Below are 16,186 nucleotides of genomic sequence, written 5' to 3'. Positions count from 1 at the left end.
CTTTTGAAAGATAGTTTTGCTGGATATAAGATTCTTGGTTGACAGCTTTAAAAAAAAATCAGTTTGAATCATCATCCACTACCACCTTGCCTTAACTGTTTCTGATGAGAAGCTAGAGTTAATCCTCTTGGGTTTCCCTTGAATGCCACTGACTACTCATTGTCTCTTGTTTACTTTCAAGATGCTCTCTGTGTCTTTATCTTTCAACTTTTCATCTGGGTTTGGATCTTATTGTATTTATCCTGTTTGGAGTTTATTAAGCTTCTTGGATGTATAGATTATTTAAATAAACTTTGGGGAGTTTTAGCCATTATTTCTGCCATTGTTTTTCCTGCTGCTTTCCCACTCCCCTTTCACTCTGGTACTCACATTATGCATATGTTGGAACCCTTAACAGTGACTCAACATTCTCTGAGCCTCTGTTTATTTTTCTTGACTTTTTTCTTTATTCTTTTTTCTCTCTTGTCAAGTTTGATGATTATTCTGCAAGTTCAATGGTACTGCATTCCTCATTTCTGATACTGCACCTTTCATTGTAGCATTTCCATTTGGATCATTTTCTATTTTCTATGTGTTTCAGTTCTTCATCTCTTCAGACATGTTGTTCACCTTCCACACACGATTCTTTAGAATTTTTATCATAGTTATTTTTAAGTCCTTATCTGATCATTTTAATAGGTAGGCTATTTTGGGGTCTTCTCCTATTATCTGTTTCCTCTCTTGATCCTGGATAACATTTTCTTGCTTTTTCCCCACATCTTTTATACTTTTTTTGGCTAGATGTCAAACATTTTATATCATATAACAGTATGTGTCTCTTTGTTCAGGTTATCAGAGTTGGCACCCTGAGTCAAGCTTGTCTGTCACTGAGCTGAGTCTGGGTGGTTTTGTTTTTTTATAGCTTTACTTTGCTTCAGTTCACTACCAGCTTCAAGTGCTTTGAAAACAGAATCGGGATTTTCCCTCAGCATGGCTTGGGCTCTGAGCACGGAGAGGTCTCCTTGGGCTTTACATATTTGGTACCAGCTTCCTGGACGTGAAGAGTTCTTCCTCTGCATGACAGCCTGGCTGGCAGGTGGAGGGGTCTGAGGGGGTGTTCTATGGGAGAGCTTATTTCCCTGCTGCTCTGCTTCCAGACTTGGAGGGCAACTTTCTTACACTCAGCGAAAGCTTGCAGTGCCTGGAGGGGTTTCCTCCAGCTCTCCCCTGTGCCCAGACTGCAGGGGCTGAGAGCCTAGAATCTCCAGGTTGGACTTCTCTTGAGTTTCATCATCAGCCCCCTGCTTTCAGAGGGCTGCTGCCTTTCACGTGGGCACTACATGTTTCAGGGGTCATTCAGTTTTGTTGTTTGGCCTGTGGGAAAGCATAGCCAGTAGGTAAAAGCTCTCTCTGTGGCTGGGGCTGCTTCACATTCTAATCCATCACCTGACTGTCACAAATTAATTAAAATATCAGCACATTTCTCCTTCCAATTCTCCCCACACCACTCAACAGTCAGCTGGCAAACTCCTGAAATAATGTTTCTATCGCTCTATTTCCATCTCTGGATTTCATACGAGTGTTAGTCATATGCAAACACTGCTATCTGCAGTAAGGACACCGTTCTTTCGGAGAGCCAGAGAGTGAGTTGTTTTATGAAACAACTATAATTTAGCCATTTTTCTAAATGGGGAAACTCTACAATAGTCATTTCCTTTGCCTGGAAAGTTATAGAAGGGGAATCAGATTGTAACAATTGCTTCACCTCTGGAAAACACTTTCTGTTTGCCTTTGCTTATTCAAAATGTTGACGGACAAGGAAGGGGATGTGGTAGCTGGACTGTCTGATGACTGGACTCCTCATCCTATGGTCTTCATATTCCTAATGTCAAATTTCAAAATGTTAAAGCAGACATTGGATTGTCCAGCTTCTCAACACCCCTTATTCCCCGACAGTGAAGGGAACATTGGGCTCAGGGCTACCATGATGTCATCGGCCATCAGCAGCCGATGAGACTATGACTTTGCTCAGGACTAGGCAAGTCTGAGCTGGGAAAGTGGTCACTTCCAGCGTGACTCTTATGTTGTTGTTGTGTTGTTAGGTGTGTGGTGCCAACGTTATCCCCTGTGTCAGGACAAGTCCAAGTGGCCATTCCTATCATCACACTCCCTGGAACGTTGCCAGGATCCCTATTTTAGGACTTGGTTCTTCAGCCCCTGTGGTTGCAACGTGTGTCAGCAAATATGTTTGCTCAAATCTTCTTATCCACATTGGAAACTTGTCCAGCTTGACCTTCTGTGGGCTGTTATTTCTGTGTCCAGAGAAGCCAGTACATGTCATTTCCTACCTGCTTGGAGCCTTGGCTCCCTTGCACTTCATGCTAACCATGCAGTGACAGACCTGCTCTCACTGGGGGCCTCAGGCTGTCTAATCAGACGGAAACTGACCTGTATGCATGACTGCCTTTGGCAGGAAGACCATGCAAAAGCCAATCTGCCCTGACTTCGCTCGCCCACAAAATGACCAGGAGCCACAGTCCTGCCTGCTCTGGGCCTGTCGTCTCCTGGTTGGATTGCTATGAGTTGTATCAGTTCTTCTGACCCCTGTACAAGGGAATTGTGGTGATACATGCACTCAGTGCTGCAGGGGAGACCATTTGGAGGCATAAGCCTTATACTCTAGAGCAGTGGTTCTCAACCTTCTGGCCCTTTAAATACAGTTCCTCATGTGGTGACCCAACCATAAAATTATTTTCGTTGCTACTTCATAACTATAATGTTGCTACTGTTATGAATCGTCATGTAAATATCTGATATGCAGGATGGCCTTAGGCGACCCCTATGAAAGGGTCATTCGACCGCCAAAGGGGTCGCAACCCACAGGTTGAGAACCGCTGCTCTAGAGCTTTCTGTGTGCGTCTGCAGACCCCTCATTCATTCGCTCATTCATTCAATCATTCATTCATTCACCCTCTCACCCCATGTTCCAGGCTTCCTGCATGGTGCTGGGGTTATGTGGCTAAGAGGCAACAGTTCTACTCACAGGGGCTTGCAGTCTGGAGGGAGAGACAGACACTGGACAAGAAACAGCACATGGAGTGTGTGAAGCGGTCAGGGGACAGTCAGGCACAGCAGAGAGACTGAACCTAGCTTGGGGCAGGGGCCAGGCTGAGGTGGTTTCCTCAAGGAAGCAGCCTTTCCACTGAGGAGTCACATTCCAGAGGAGGAGGGAGAGGGGATGCTGGACCCCAGGAGGAGTCACATTCCAGGGGAGGAGGGAGAGGGGATGCTGGACCCCAGGAGGAGTCATATTCCAGGGGAGTAGGGAGGGGGGATGCTGGACCCCAGGAGGAGTCACATTCCAGGGGAGTAGGGAGGGGGGATGCTGGACCCCAGGAGGAGTCACATTCCAGGGGAGGAGAGAGAGGGGATGCTGGACCCCAGGAGGAGTCACATTCCAGGGGAGGAGGGAGAGGGGGGATGCTGGACCCCAGGAGGAGTCACATTCCAGGGGAGGAGGGAGCGGGAGATGCTGGACCCCAGGAGGAGTCACATTCCAGGGGAGGAGGGAGAGGGGGGGATGCTGGACCCCAGGAGGAGTCACATTCCAGGGGAGGAGGGAGGGGGGATGCTGGGCCCCAGGAGGAGTCACATTCCAGGGGAGGAGGGAGGGGGAATCTGGGCCCCAGGAGGAGTCACAGTCCAGGGAGGAGGGAGAGGGGGTGATGCTGGGCCCCAGGAGGAGTCACATTCCAGGGGAGGAGGGAGGGGGGGAATGGAGGGGCGGCAGCAGGAGTGTTCGGGCTGAGGGAACTGTGTGTGCAGGATCTGGATTTTATCCCAAAATCCAGGGGAAGGAAGTCTAAGGCTGGTAAATAGGGAAGTGATGTAACTGCATTTGCCTTTTTCAGGGATCCCTCTGGTTCGAAGGAGCTGGTGGGGACCTTGCTGGTGGAGGGAGGAGGGGCTTGTTTGGATGCCCAGGCAGGAGTTTCAGGGGCTGGTCCTGGCTGTGGGTGTGCAGTGGGGTGGGGATGTCGAGTAACCCAGAGTTATTTTACCTCCAAAGTGGGAATCCAAAGGGCGCGTGAAGGACCTGGGAGTGTCCCAGGACCAGAAATGCCCTGGAGGCTGAAGCCTGGAGCCCCAGGGGAGCAGGCTGCTCCCTCCGCCTCCTCAGTCCCAGGGCTGCTGGCGTCCCTGGCTCGCGCCGGTGACAGTGATCTGTGCTCTGTCATCACCGCCCTCTCGGTGCCTGTGGCTGTGCGTCCTCTCCTCTCCTTGTGAGGACACCAGCCCCTGGATTTAGGACCCACTGATTCCAGGGTGACCTCATTTCAACTCAGCCAATTACACCTCCAAAGACCCTACTTCAGAAGAAGGTCTCATTGTGAGGTCCCGGTAGACGTGACTGTGGGGACAGACTGAGCCACCACCGAGAGGAGCGCGGTGGCTGAGGGTGGCTCCCGGGCCTGCTGGGGCTCTGGGTGGGTGTGGTGTGCGGGACAGGAGACTCCACCGGAGACAGCAGGGCCCTGAGCGGGGCACTCGCTGGCACGTGCCTGGGGGACAGGACCGGACCTAGGAGGAGCCTCAGGTCACCTCAGGGGAGCCTGTTTTCCTTCTCTCTCGTACACGGATGAGGCTGAAAACCTTTCAGGTCACTTCCACTTTGGAAAGCCGTTCCCTGACGCTGGCATGTAGAATTGGCCCCGCGTAGTGAATAAAGGTTGTACACGTTCAGCAGCGTGACGACCTCTGACCTGGCACAGGGCAGGCCCCATGTGTGCCGGGGCCTGTCTGTGCCCGGCTCCCCTGGGCGCAGGGCGCCCACCAGCTCCATTCTCCAGCTGTGTGGCCTTGGGGAGGCCTCTGAGCGTCTCTGAGCTTCAGGTATAAATGGCTGGAAACTGGGGTATGGAACCGGTTTTATAACGTGGAGAGTGTCCAGTGAAGAGCCAGTCTGGTGTCTGTTCTGTTTTTACTTCTAATATAGGAGTTTGGCATAAGGACTATATTTAATATTCTACCATCTGCATCAACAGGAGAATGCCCACGGTTCTACGATGCTTGTAGGACCTGCCACGCTCCTCGTTTTTTTATTGATGACAGTATTCCAGAGTTCCCATTTCCCCTCTTTGGCCCCCCTCCACTCAGCCCCACCCCACCCGGGCCTTCACCACACCCCTGAATCAGTGGCTGGGGCCTGTTCTCTGCTGAGGGTTCTCCTTTTCCTCGGTACCCAGGAGAGAAGAACCCAGCGAACCATAGGTTCTCATTAAGGAAATACTTTATTCGGTAGCCCAGGCAAATGGTGGTCGATGGATAAATGACAAGCAAGTGGATAAGGGAAACAACAGCTTCCCCTTAGAGAGGGGCCAGGAAGTGACTGACACCTGCGGTCAGAGCAGTGATGGAGAGGCGGCCAGATAGTTACTTCCCCTCCGGCAGCCCGCCTCCATGGCCGCAGCCTTGATCTTTCATGGATAAATGGCTCTCCCTCCACAATTAAACTCAAGGAACCCGCTCTCGGTACCGTCCTGCTGCCCTCAGCCCCCTGGGGACCTCCCCCAGCCCCGATTTCCGCCTCAGAGCCATGTCCGGGCACAGCGCTCACTGACCTAGCCTGGGCACCCGGGTCTCGGGGGTCCCAAGGTCACTGTCCAGTGGATCTCAGCCTTGACCTGCAGCCTCCAAACACCCCTCTCCCGGTGCCAGGGAGCTGGCTCCTCATCGGCCGAAATCACCTGACCAGCTTGTATCCGTCTTCCCGCTTCGGCCAGGGCCGCAGGGCTGCCGGCCAGCCTCTCCCATGTCCCAGCTCGGCAACGTCGCTTAGACCTGGCTTCCAGTCTCACCTGTGACTGAGGAGAAGCAGCGCATCTTCCAGGCGCCTGGTGCCTCGCTCACAGCAGCTCCTGCCACCTGCCCTCGGCCGGCCTCTGCCCATGCTCCTCAGAGGCGAGTGTGCCCGCCACAACGTGCCCGGCCCCACACCTGCACCGCGTGCTGGCTCTCGCCTCCCCGTCCCACCCCAAAAGGATGAAACCCTCTGCACCTGGCTCACGTTTCTTAAATTTCATAATCAAATAAAATGGTTTATTTCATGTCGTCCAAAATGGCGGGCATCAGCCGCGTTTCAATAGAACACCCACCTCAGTAACCCGTGCTTAGCTGGTCCCTGCTGCTGGCTGTCTCCAGAGCGTCCGCATTTCAGTGTAACCCGAAGAGCAGGAAGGCCTGGTGCGCGGGGCTTCTCGGTATTTAGGGTTCCTCGGGACAGATGCCGAGACTGGGAGTTCAGGAGGGAAATAGTCTAAGCCCCTGGAAAAGAATTCAGGATTGCCACGCGCAAGGGCTGAGCTCATTTTCAATACCCCGACGAGGACTGGAAATGGGTAGACAGTCAGCTGGGGTGAGGAGGGCCCCCGAAGTGCTCGGTGCTCAGCTGAAGCCACATGGATGAATCGGTGGGAGAGCATGGTGCCATGGTGGCATTTCCCCAGCGGCCACTAAGCTATCTGCTTGGAACCAGAAATGAGAAAAGTGGGTGGTGGGGCCAGGGTCCCGGAGTGAGCCTCCTGTGCTATTGGCCACGGGGACCGCGGGGGTCGGGAGGGGGCGTTGGATAGAAATAGCAGCCAGGAGTTGTGGCCCCAAGCTGGGAAGATGGGAGGCTGCGGGGAGGTGAGACGGGGCGGGGGGGGGGGGATCACGCTTCCCCTCGGGGTGCCTCCCAGCCTGTGGCGTGCCCGCCTCTCCCAGGTGCGGGGTCGGTGATGAGATGACCTGGGACTTGGCGCAGTGGTCACGGCTACGACCTGGGCTCTGGGATCCCCTCTCTGTTCCTTGTGCCCTCGGCGGTGACTGTCCTCGCTGGGTCTCAGCTTTCTCCCCTGGACGTCAGGGAGAGGGAGAGCGCACCTTCTGAGTGTGAGGAGCAAAAGGGACTTGTACTCTGCACATGGCACATGAAGATACAGGGGGCGGGGGGCATGGGGGGCCCGTGGGGGCAGGATGTCTGGCCCTCATCCCCACGGCGGCTCTCCTCTCAGCACACCTGTGCCTCTCCTCATCCCCTCCACCATCCCTGCTCCTCAACCCATATCCCCTCTGTCCCCCTCCCCCAGCCCACTCACCCTGGTGCATAGACCCAGGGTGGCCGGCAAGGCCGGGGGAGGTAGGAGGCGGCTGCCACAGGCTGGTGACCAGAGGTGAGCGCGGGTCACTGGGCTGGCGTCCAAGGGGTTGGTGAGGAGGAAACCGAGCCAGGGAGTCTGGTCCATAGGCCAGACCTGTCTGTTGCAGTGCGTTGTGAAGGATCAGCGGGCAGAGGGCACCCCACTCCTCTTGTGTCTCCCCAGTGTCCAAACCAATATGGTTTGTCGATTTATAAACGTGGGGCTTTCTAGGGCAATCCTGATTCACTGTCATCTCATGATTAATCAGTGTGGCCGGAGTGCCCCCACCTGTGCCAGGCCTCCCTTCCCCCTGCCCCTTGCTGAGCCTCCTTGGGTCTCAGTTTGCCCCTCTGTAGAATGGGGCTGGGATCCCTCCCTCCGTGGCCTCTTGGGAGAACCTCCTCATATATTGGAAATTCCCGGCAAAGTGAGAGCACCCGGATCTCTTGGGGGGAATCTGTAGATGGACCGTCCTCCCGATGCAGGTCCAGGGCACGAATGCCTCCTGGGGAGCCTGGCATTCACAGGGAGTTTCCTGCTGCAGAGACCAGCCCATCCCTGAATTTACTGCATCAGCAGGACGGGCTGGGCCCTCGGGGTGCAGTGAGGGCCTTCCACATCTTCTGTTCTGCGGTTGGGTCAGGACCCTGTGCTCCCGCTGTGGCCTGGGGCTTGGCTCCGAGAAGGGTGAGCGCCCCTATGGGTAGTTCCTGGACCTTGCCCGGTGGGAGTTGTATATGGGGTTTAGGGCTTTGCTTCTGGCAGGTTTTGGCAGGTTTTGCCAGGCTCCGTCCAGCTGCCTGCCTGGGCCCTGAGCAGAGCTGGGGGCTCGTTGGAAACTTGTGTGGGTGCTTGGGCACTGAGCTGACTCCTCAGGCCTTGGGCAGCCCCCCTCACCCCCACCCCCACCCCCAACCCCACCCCCAGCCCACACTCCTGCACCGTCTGTATTTAAAAATGTTTACAGATAATAATGGTGTTCAGCCCCAAAAGGCAGACAGGAACTTCCTGACAATTGCAGTTCTGTGCACGGTGGGGGTTGTTCCCGGAGCCATGAGTCGAGTCCTGAGAGCAGTGGGGCTCTTTGCCAAATACCTCTGGGGGAGGTTGGGGAGACGGGACCCAGGAGCCTCCAGGACGCCCTTTCCTGAGAGGATGAGGACCTTAATTCAGAGCACTCCTTTCACCACGGGGTAAGTGGAATCCCCCCAGGCTCCTGGGGGTGGGAGGGGAGCCGGCATCCTTTGGGGGCTGTTTTCGGGGTCCTCTTAAAGGCAAATGCTTTGCACAGCAGCAGGGCCAGCAGCTGGAGAGTGGCTTCTCTCCTACCTTGAATCAAGTGGCCACAGTAGGGTCCAGGGTGAGGAATAGCCAATACCCCTTTCTAGTGTCTCATTGTTGGGGGGGCTATAGCCAGGTGAGGCAGCCAGGAGCCTCAGCCAAGAGCCCCAAAGAGTCTTTTGTTTCCACACGAATATTCTTTTAACCTACTCCTCTGGGCCAAATTTGGAAGTTCCATTTGGTGCCTTTTCACCTCCAGCTTGTAAGAGCAGTTCCAGGAAGTAATGGCTGCTGGGCCGTGGACTGCATGGGGTCCTGCTCTAAAGCCACGTTTGTAAAAACTCAAAGCAGGGGAGGTTTCTGACAGGGGCGGCTGCAGCCTTGATTTAGCGGCTGGAAGAATTCGTCTCTGGGTCATTGTCCCCGGGAATCTCCGCCACGGACGCCCGCTGGGCGGGCAGGAGCGCACATTCTGCCCCCTGGGGTTCTGCATTTAGGATCATCTGTGGGTGTGCAAGTGGGGTTGGATGTCTGGAGCTGGGAGCCCAGGAAGCTACTTCCTGGGGTGAATAAGGGTCATGTGAATGTCCTGAAAGCAGGATTGGATTCTGGGTGGGATGGTGCCCTGCTCTGCTTCTGAGCTGCGTGTTTTTGGACCCGGAGGGAAATGGTGGGTCCCAGGGAATGGAGGGGAGGACAGGTGTCTGAAAGCCAGGCCCTCCCCTCACTGCTCGCTGCTCCCCGGGAGGAGGTCGGCCAGCAGCCCCCGGTGCAGTTGCTGCTGTTACTCCCGGAGGATGACGGACAGAATTAAGCACACGCACAGGATGGTGGCCGGTTACTAAATCTGCATGTAACGCAGCATAAAGACACCGGCTTGAGGTCCATTCAGAAACAGGGTGTATTGTCTCACCGAGGAGAGGAGCAGGGACAGTGGTCCTGCAGCCTTCGTCATCGTTGTCACCTGGTGCCACTCTGCCGGGGGAGCAAACATCCCAGGGAGAGTCTGCACAGGGGCTGCAGGTCAAGCCCACGCTTCCCCCAGGCCGGCCCAGGGACCGGAGCTGAAAACCACTCTCCCCGCCCCATCGACGATCTTCCCTCCCTCACCACACCCCTCGGGAGCTCCGCCTGCAGTTCCCTGCCTGCGTGGAATGCAGAGTGCAGCCCATGCACAGATACATAGGTATTCACTTGGTTGCCAGCCAGTGAGCCCTGAGTCAGTGGTATCGACCCGCAGCCTGCGACTTTATGCGGGTTTTAATCACATCGTGGTTACATAATGCTCTGCTTGCGGGTGACTGCTCCTATCGTGCACATTCTATTTTTAAACTATAAGACGTCATCTTCAGGAGGAACCTGCCTGCTCCCCCTCCCCGGGGTCCTCGGCTTTGCAGGCCTGAAGCTGTGGGGCGAGGGCACGCGACCGGTGGGCAGTGTCTGGGAGCCGAGGTCTGGCCGCGGGCAGCTTCTTCCTGGGCCCAGGGTTGCTCGGCCGTGCGCTGCTATTTCCAGCCCCCTCTATTCATTGTATCTTGACATAATTTGACATGTCACAGCCGAATCCCTCTATTTGCAGAGGTTCTGCCATCTGCGTTATGGGGCAGAAGTCCTGCCAGAGCACAAGGAATTGTTATTACTCAGGTGAGGAGTGGAGAGATGACCAGTTAACTCCCAAAGATGCAGACAGAATAAAACCTCCTTTCCTTTCATTTCTGTGCTGTGGGGGGACCTTCCTCCAGCTGCTAGCCCTCCGGGCTGAGGACCTGCCTTGGGTCCCACCCCACCCACCGAGGTCCTGGTTCTGCAGGTCTGGGCCATGAGGACCTGCATTTCTAGCGTGTGCCCAGGTGCTGCTGCCGGCCCGCACCACTCTCAGAATCACGCCGTCCACCTCAGTGGAGGGTCAGTGAAATGTAGGGGTGGGATAGCCTGCCTGTCGAGAGGCAGCTTGGATGTTCCGAAGGCGGAGAGGTTGTGTATTCTGTCCAGATGGCTGTAAAGGGGGACCCTTCATTGTAAAAGAAATGAGAGTTTAGGGAAAACCTTTATTTTATCATAGGGGCTGGGTATTTCTTAACGGTGTTAGATGAGCTAATGCTATGTCAGTGGGATGGAGGCTGAGCCCTTTGGAGGTGAGGGCTCCCCACTTGGGAGCAAGGTGGAGACGGTGAGCAGGCCGCGTCTGAGGGAGAAGGAGGTGGGCATGAGCCTGTGACGCCTGGACGGCAGGTGTGAACAACTGCCGAGCCTGGGCGTGTTCGTTATACTGTTCTTCATACCTTTCAGCAAGTCCAACAATGGTATCTGCACGTCAAAAGCATCGATAGGGCTTCGGACCCAGCTTTCCTTTCTCGTGGGTGCTAAGAGTGGGGAAATCGAGGCACCGTGGTGTTTAGAGCTGAGCTCTGGGTGTGTTCCACACGTGCGTGGACTCATGGCTTGGAGGTGCTGTTGGTAGTTGATCCAGTTAGTCCTCGGGATGCGATTGTGCTCCCGTCCTGTCTCCTGTGGGCTGTCCTACTCCTGGAAGGACGTCCTCTCCTCGAGCTGGGTTAACAAACTTGTGAATTCTTACCCCAAATACAAGCTCCCTGCTTCCTGGGAATTACCCTCCCCCCGCCCCCCCCCCCAAAAAAAATAATGGAATTCCATACGTGTAGGGCCTGAGACACTGTGGCAACTCGCCTGTCATTTCCTGCACCGTTAGTGCCTAGACGAGACCACCGGTAACTCTCAGGTGAACGAATGAATGAACAAATGAATGAATGAATGAATGAAGGCATGGGTGAGGGCCGCACCATTCACCCTGCATGGGGTGGGGCTGCAGCCTGCTCCTGCCTTTTCCTGTGTGAGGGCTTTCCTTCTGAATCACAGGTCCAGCCTCCGTACCGTGTGGTAGAGCCCGGCAAGGCGCCTGGCTCTTGGAGCACAGTGTGACGTCAGAATGAGATCAAACGTGGATGAGAAGGGTGGTCAGGAGCCCAAAGGCCCACATGTGACCCTGAGTTCTATCCAAATGACCTTCGCCAACTCTATTTGAACCCTTTACACCTCAGTCTCCTCACCTATAAAATGGGTGCATGGGTAGGGTTCCAGACCTGGCCGGCGATCAGGGCTGATCAGGGCCTTCTGGCTGCCAGCCAGCTGCTGGCCGGGTCCTTCCTTTGTTGTGTGCCAGTCCCTGGTGGTCAGCACACATCATGGTGGGTGGTCAAACTCCGGTCGGTCAAACTCCCGAGAGGAAATTTGCATATTAGCCTTTTATTATATAGGATTTAAAGGTCCTGGAACAGTGTCAGTGCCTGGCACCTGGTAACTGATATGTAAATGGGAGCTGTTGTGATGATGGTGATGGTGATGATGAAGATGGTGATGGTGATGATGGTGATGATGATGGTAGTGATGATGATGGTGACAGTGATGTGATGGTGATGATGGTGATGATGATGGTGGTGACAACGATGATAATAGATGATGATGATGGTGGTGATGATGACAGTGATGTGATGGTGATGATGGTGATGATGGTGATGATGATGGTGGTGACAGTGATGATGATGGTGATGATGACTGTGGCAGTGATGATGATGGTCGCGATGGTGATGATGCTGATGATAAAGGTGACAATGACAGTGATGATGATGATGGTGATGATGATGGTGATGGTGACAGTGATGTGATGATGCTGCTGAAGATGGTGATGGTGATGATGGTGATGGTGATGATGGTGATGGTGATGATGGTGATGATGATGGTGGTGACAGTGATGATGATGGTGATGATGACTGTGACAGTGATGATGACGGTGACGGTAATGATGTTGATGATGAGGGTGACAATGACAGTGATGATGATGATGGTGGTGATGGTGATCATGATGATGTTGTTTTGTCATTGAATTCAAAACGTTGTCAGTGAGAAGAGAGCAAGGACACAGGGAGTGTTTGCCAGCAAGTGAATGTGATGGATTCGGACTCATAAGCTTCACTGAAACGGAAAGGGGCTGAAGCTGCCGGCCGACACCTGTTTCCGTGCGGCCACAGCCCAGCGGCTTCAGAGGGTCTTCCAGGCATGCATCTCACACCCTCTGTGGGGCAGGGCCTGTTTTAAAATTTCCAATCGGTTGCAAATGGATACTTTCTTGAATGTGGAGAGAAACATTGTGACCCTTTTCCCTTAAGGCAGCGGTTCTCAACCTGTGGGTTGCGACCCCTTTGGCGGTCGAGCGACCCTTTCACAGGGGTCACCTAAGACCATCCTGCATATCAGATATTTACATGACGATTCATAACAGTAGCAACATTACAGTTATGAAGTAGCAACGAAGATAATTTTATGGTTGGGTCACAACATGAGGAACTGTATTTTAAGGGCCAGAAGGTGGAGAACCACTGCCTTCAGGGAAGAGTTTGAAGTGGGTTGGTAGGTACCTGGGCAGTCCTTACCTGGTTGCCACCTGCTGCACACACTTCCCAGGTGGCCGGTGGCCTGGGCACCTGTGAGCACCACCGTTTTCCATGTGACTCCGATGGGGCTGTGAGCGTGGCAGCATCCTGTGGTCAGTGGGGGTTCCCCGTCTGGCTGTGTACCTCGGGAGAAAGGTCTAGTTTGTGGCTGCTGGGATTTTGATGCCGGATGCTGGCTGATCGCCCTTTTCTAGCAAGCGCACCGCCTCAGGCATGGAGCCTTCACAGGTGTGATGTCTGCCAGGACATAATTACCCTGACTTGTTACCTCTGCATGGACTGTGGCCACTTAGCATTTTGGAAATAGACTCTGACGTTCTTATCAAAGCAGAGGGGTAACGTTTCTTTAACAGATACGTTTATTTAAGTACATAAAGTCAGTTGACATAAAAAATAAATCATGCAGCTGATTGTGCATATATTGCAAGAATCGTGACAGCAGTACTCGGATTTCTGACAGATTTGTGGAGGACTCTCAGAAAGGCAGGGAGAGGGAGGGGGCGGGGGGGTCCTCTGGCCGGGGAACCCCCTCCCCCTGTGCACTGGGGGGCAGCAGGAAGAAACCACGGGAACCACTCTCCGCAGTCCTGGGGAGCCTGCTCTGCTGCCTTTGGATTCTGAGACTCGTCACTTGGTCGTGTTTCTTCCTCCCCCGGGCCTGCTCGGAAGCTCAGTGCCAGCCTTTGTTCAGACTTCCGGTCTCTGCATAGACCCTAATGCATGTGTTGTGTGAATTTAAGCCAGAATCACGTATTTTCTTTCCTCACCGTATTTTCTCTCTGGCCTTTCCTTGATTTTATCTCTCTTTTTTAAAGTGCCACGGGCAATTTTGTGAGCTACCTCACCCCCTTTTGGAACAAGGTGGGGGTTACGGATGAATGGCGAGTGAATAAATAATAATGAGACTCTGTCCTCAAACTTTGATATGGGGCAACTTCGTTACTGGAGCTGTTTGGGAGCAATCAGGACACGAGCCTTGGTTCTGGGAGGCTTGGGCTGGGTGACGTCGCGGCTGTTCTGAGCGCTAATTTCTGGTATTTGGTAGTGCTCATCTCTCGGGCCTGTATTTAAGATCAACATAGATTTCTTCAAGGCACACATTTGCATTCTGTGTGGGCTGAGGTGCCGGCTTCTTTCTCTCTATACCCACACATCCCAGGGGTATTTTTAAATGCGCGTCTGCACAGGGTGCAGTATTACCATCGTGCAGGGAGTGTCCAGGCTGAGGCCAAACCTGCTAAGTCGTTGGGGGGAGCTGCTCTGACGCTGCCCCTGGCCGGGCCCCCAGCGGCAGAACTCAGTCCCGGGGCCGTGCTTAGGGTTGTTGACTGGCCAGAAGGCCGGGGGGACTGCAGGGCAGGTCTGAAGCTGCAGGAAGGACGGCTCTGCCAGGACGAAGCCGGTTTGTCCCACAGCAGAGCAGGACAGACAGACAGCAGGGTAAGGGTAGGCGAAATCGCTGAGTCCTGTCTTTTTTTCACACTTTCTGGGGGTATTTAAAGTCTTGTGGGGTCCACTGGGAACTGAGGGCCATGCCAAGCTCTCCACCCTGAGTGTTCCATCGCGCCTCTTGTCTGACGTGTTTGGGTACCAGGCCTGCGTGCATTGGTTTTGACTCCAGATGTGGCTGATGGAACGAGCTGGAGAACCCTGAGTGGCCCGGCCCCCTCCCTGGACACTGGGGAAACCAAGGCTCAGAAGGGGCCTGAGTGCATGCCCTTGTCCCCTGCAGTGTCCCCAGGGCGTGGCACCACTTCCCACCTGCTGCCGAAGCCAGAAACCGAGTCACCCTGCCTTCACCATTTCCCTCCTCGCCCACTGGCGTCCTGCCATGTCCCTGCCCCCCCCCCGCAGACCCTGCCCAGAGCGCCTGCTTCTCCTCACCTGCACCCCCACCTGCACCCCCACGCGAGGCCCAGGCCTCCTGGGCTCTCTGGGAGGGTGCAGCTGCATCCTTACCGCCCTGCGTCCTCCAGCAGGCCCACCTCATCGCGTTTCTGCTGGGTAATGAGTGATCTTTTGAAACCTCGAATCTGGTTAGGCGGTATCCTTTGTCCACTCCCTGCCATGTTCCCATCTTGCCTAAAATCCCTCAGGGGCTGCTCATGACTTGTGAGATCAAAACGCCCAACTCCTCCTCGGCCTGCCCCTCTGGCCTGAGCCTTCCAGCCTCAGGACCTTGGCACATGCTGTCACCTGCCTCGGACCTCTAGCTTGTGAGCTGCATCCCCAGCAACATGTGCACACACGGGTCTTCCCCAGAGTGACTCCTGCTGCCCCGCCACATCCGAGCACCACTTCTTCACAGGCCCCGCCTGGTCCTCCTGGCCCTTGGGACACCCCGAACCATTGCTGTCTGCGCTGGGGTTCCGTGTGGCGCTCACTCTCACTCACAAGCTGTCACTCCAGGAAAGCCAGGCTCACCCACCTCGTGCCTGTGTCCCAGGTCTGAGCACAGCGCCTCCCGGAGCAGCCAGTCCGCACAGATGGATGGAGACCCAGGTGCTGTGAAGACCTTGTATTCTGAGGTCCGAGCAGGAAATGGCTTTTCCTCCTGGCCGCCCAACTAGAAAGCCCTTCCTCCCCATTGGGTCACTGAGGCATCGTGTCGGGGGAAGTTTCAGGCAGGGGTCCCCAGGGAAGGGAAGCGACTCAGGCTCACCACCCGTGAGCCCCACCTTTCATCTCTGGCAGGGTCTTGGCGCTGACACTTCTCACAGTCAGTACGTAACTAGCTACTTGCTGCACTGTGGCCAAAGCCCGCCACCAGCGGCCACCAGCGGGTCCTGTAGTCACTCGAGCAGTTAGGTTTCAGGGAGCTGGCGGCAGCGCGGGGACAGGCCACCTGGGGCCTCGGCAGCGTCCAGTCGAGGGCCGGGGTGCTTCTTATGGAGCCAGGGCATGAGCTGGATGATTCCAGAAGGAATGAAAGAAGCGAGAGCCAGGACTGGGCCAAGAAAGGGGCCTTCCACTGTGGGGTAGCTCGGTGGTTTTCGCTGAGGGGACAAATTGGGGTCAGGATGTCATGGGTGAGAGCCAGACTCCCTCCCATGGAGGGTCACTTGCAGCGTCCACCGGCCTCGCCTGTGTCCTGGTGGAAACCTGTGGCTCCCGTCATCATCCTGCTCAGAGCGTCCACAGGGACGACCTCCCTCCCTCCCACGGCCACTGGCTTCTTTTTCTCTTCCATTCCCATATCCTCATGTATTGGGGAGCTTAGCGCTTTCCTGAGAAAGGAGTTGCACATATTTTTTTCTTGTTTTGATGCTAGTCTTT

At 54.8% G+C, this 16,186-nt stretch overlaps 1 protein-coding gene across 4 annotated transcripts in view; it reads left to right on the top strand.

The window, feature by feature from the left end:
* Positions 1-16,186, top strand: part of PHACTR3 (phosphatase and actin regulator 3) — a 142,849-nt gene that overhangs the window by 48,820 nt on the left and 77,843 nt on the right. Inside the window, exon 1 of one of the 4 annotated variants that reach the window (XM_081097947.1) lies at positions 14,093-14,350. The exons of the other annotated variants lie outside the window; for them this stretch is intronic. The gene's annotated coding sequence lies outside the window, so the exon portion shown is untranslated. Of the gene's footprint in view, positions 1-14,092; positions 14,351-16,186 lie in introns of those variants that run through there. 4 annotated transcript variants of the gene reach the window in all.

This window comes from Myotis nattereri (genome assembly GCF_964212035.1).
Source record: "Myotis nattereri genome assembly, chromosome: 8".
Taxonomy (NCBI): domain Eukaryota; kingdom Metazoa; phylum Chordata; class Mammalia; order Chiroptera; family Vespertilionidae; genus Myotis; species Myotis nattereri.
This window is presented reverse-complemented; position numbering and strand designations above follow the sequence as displayed.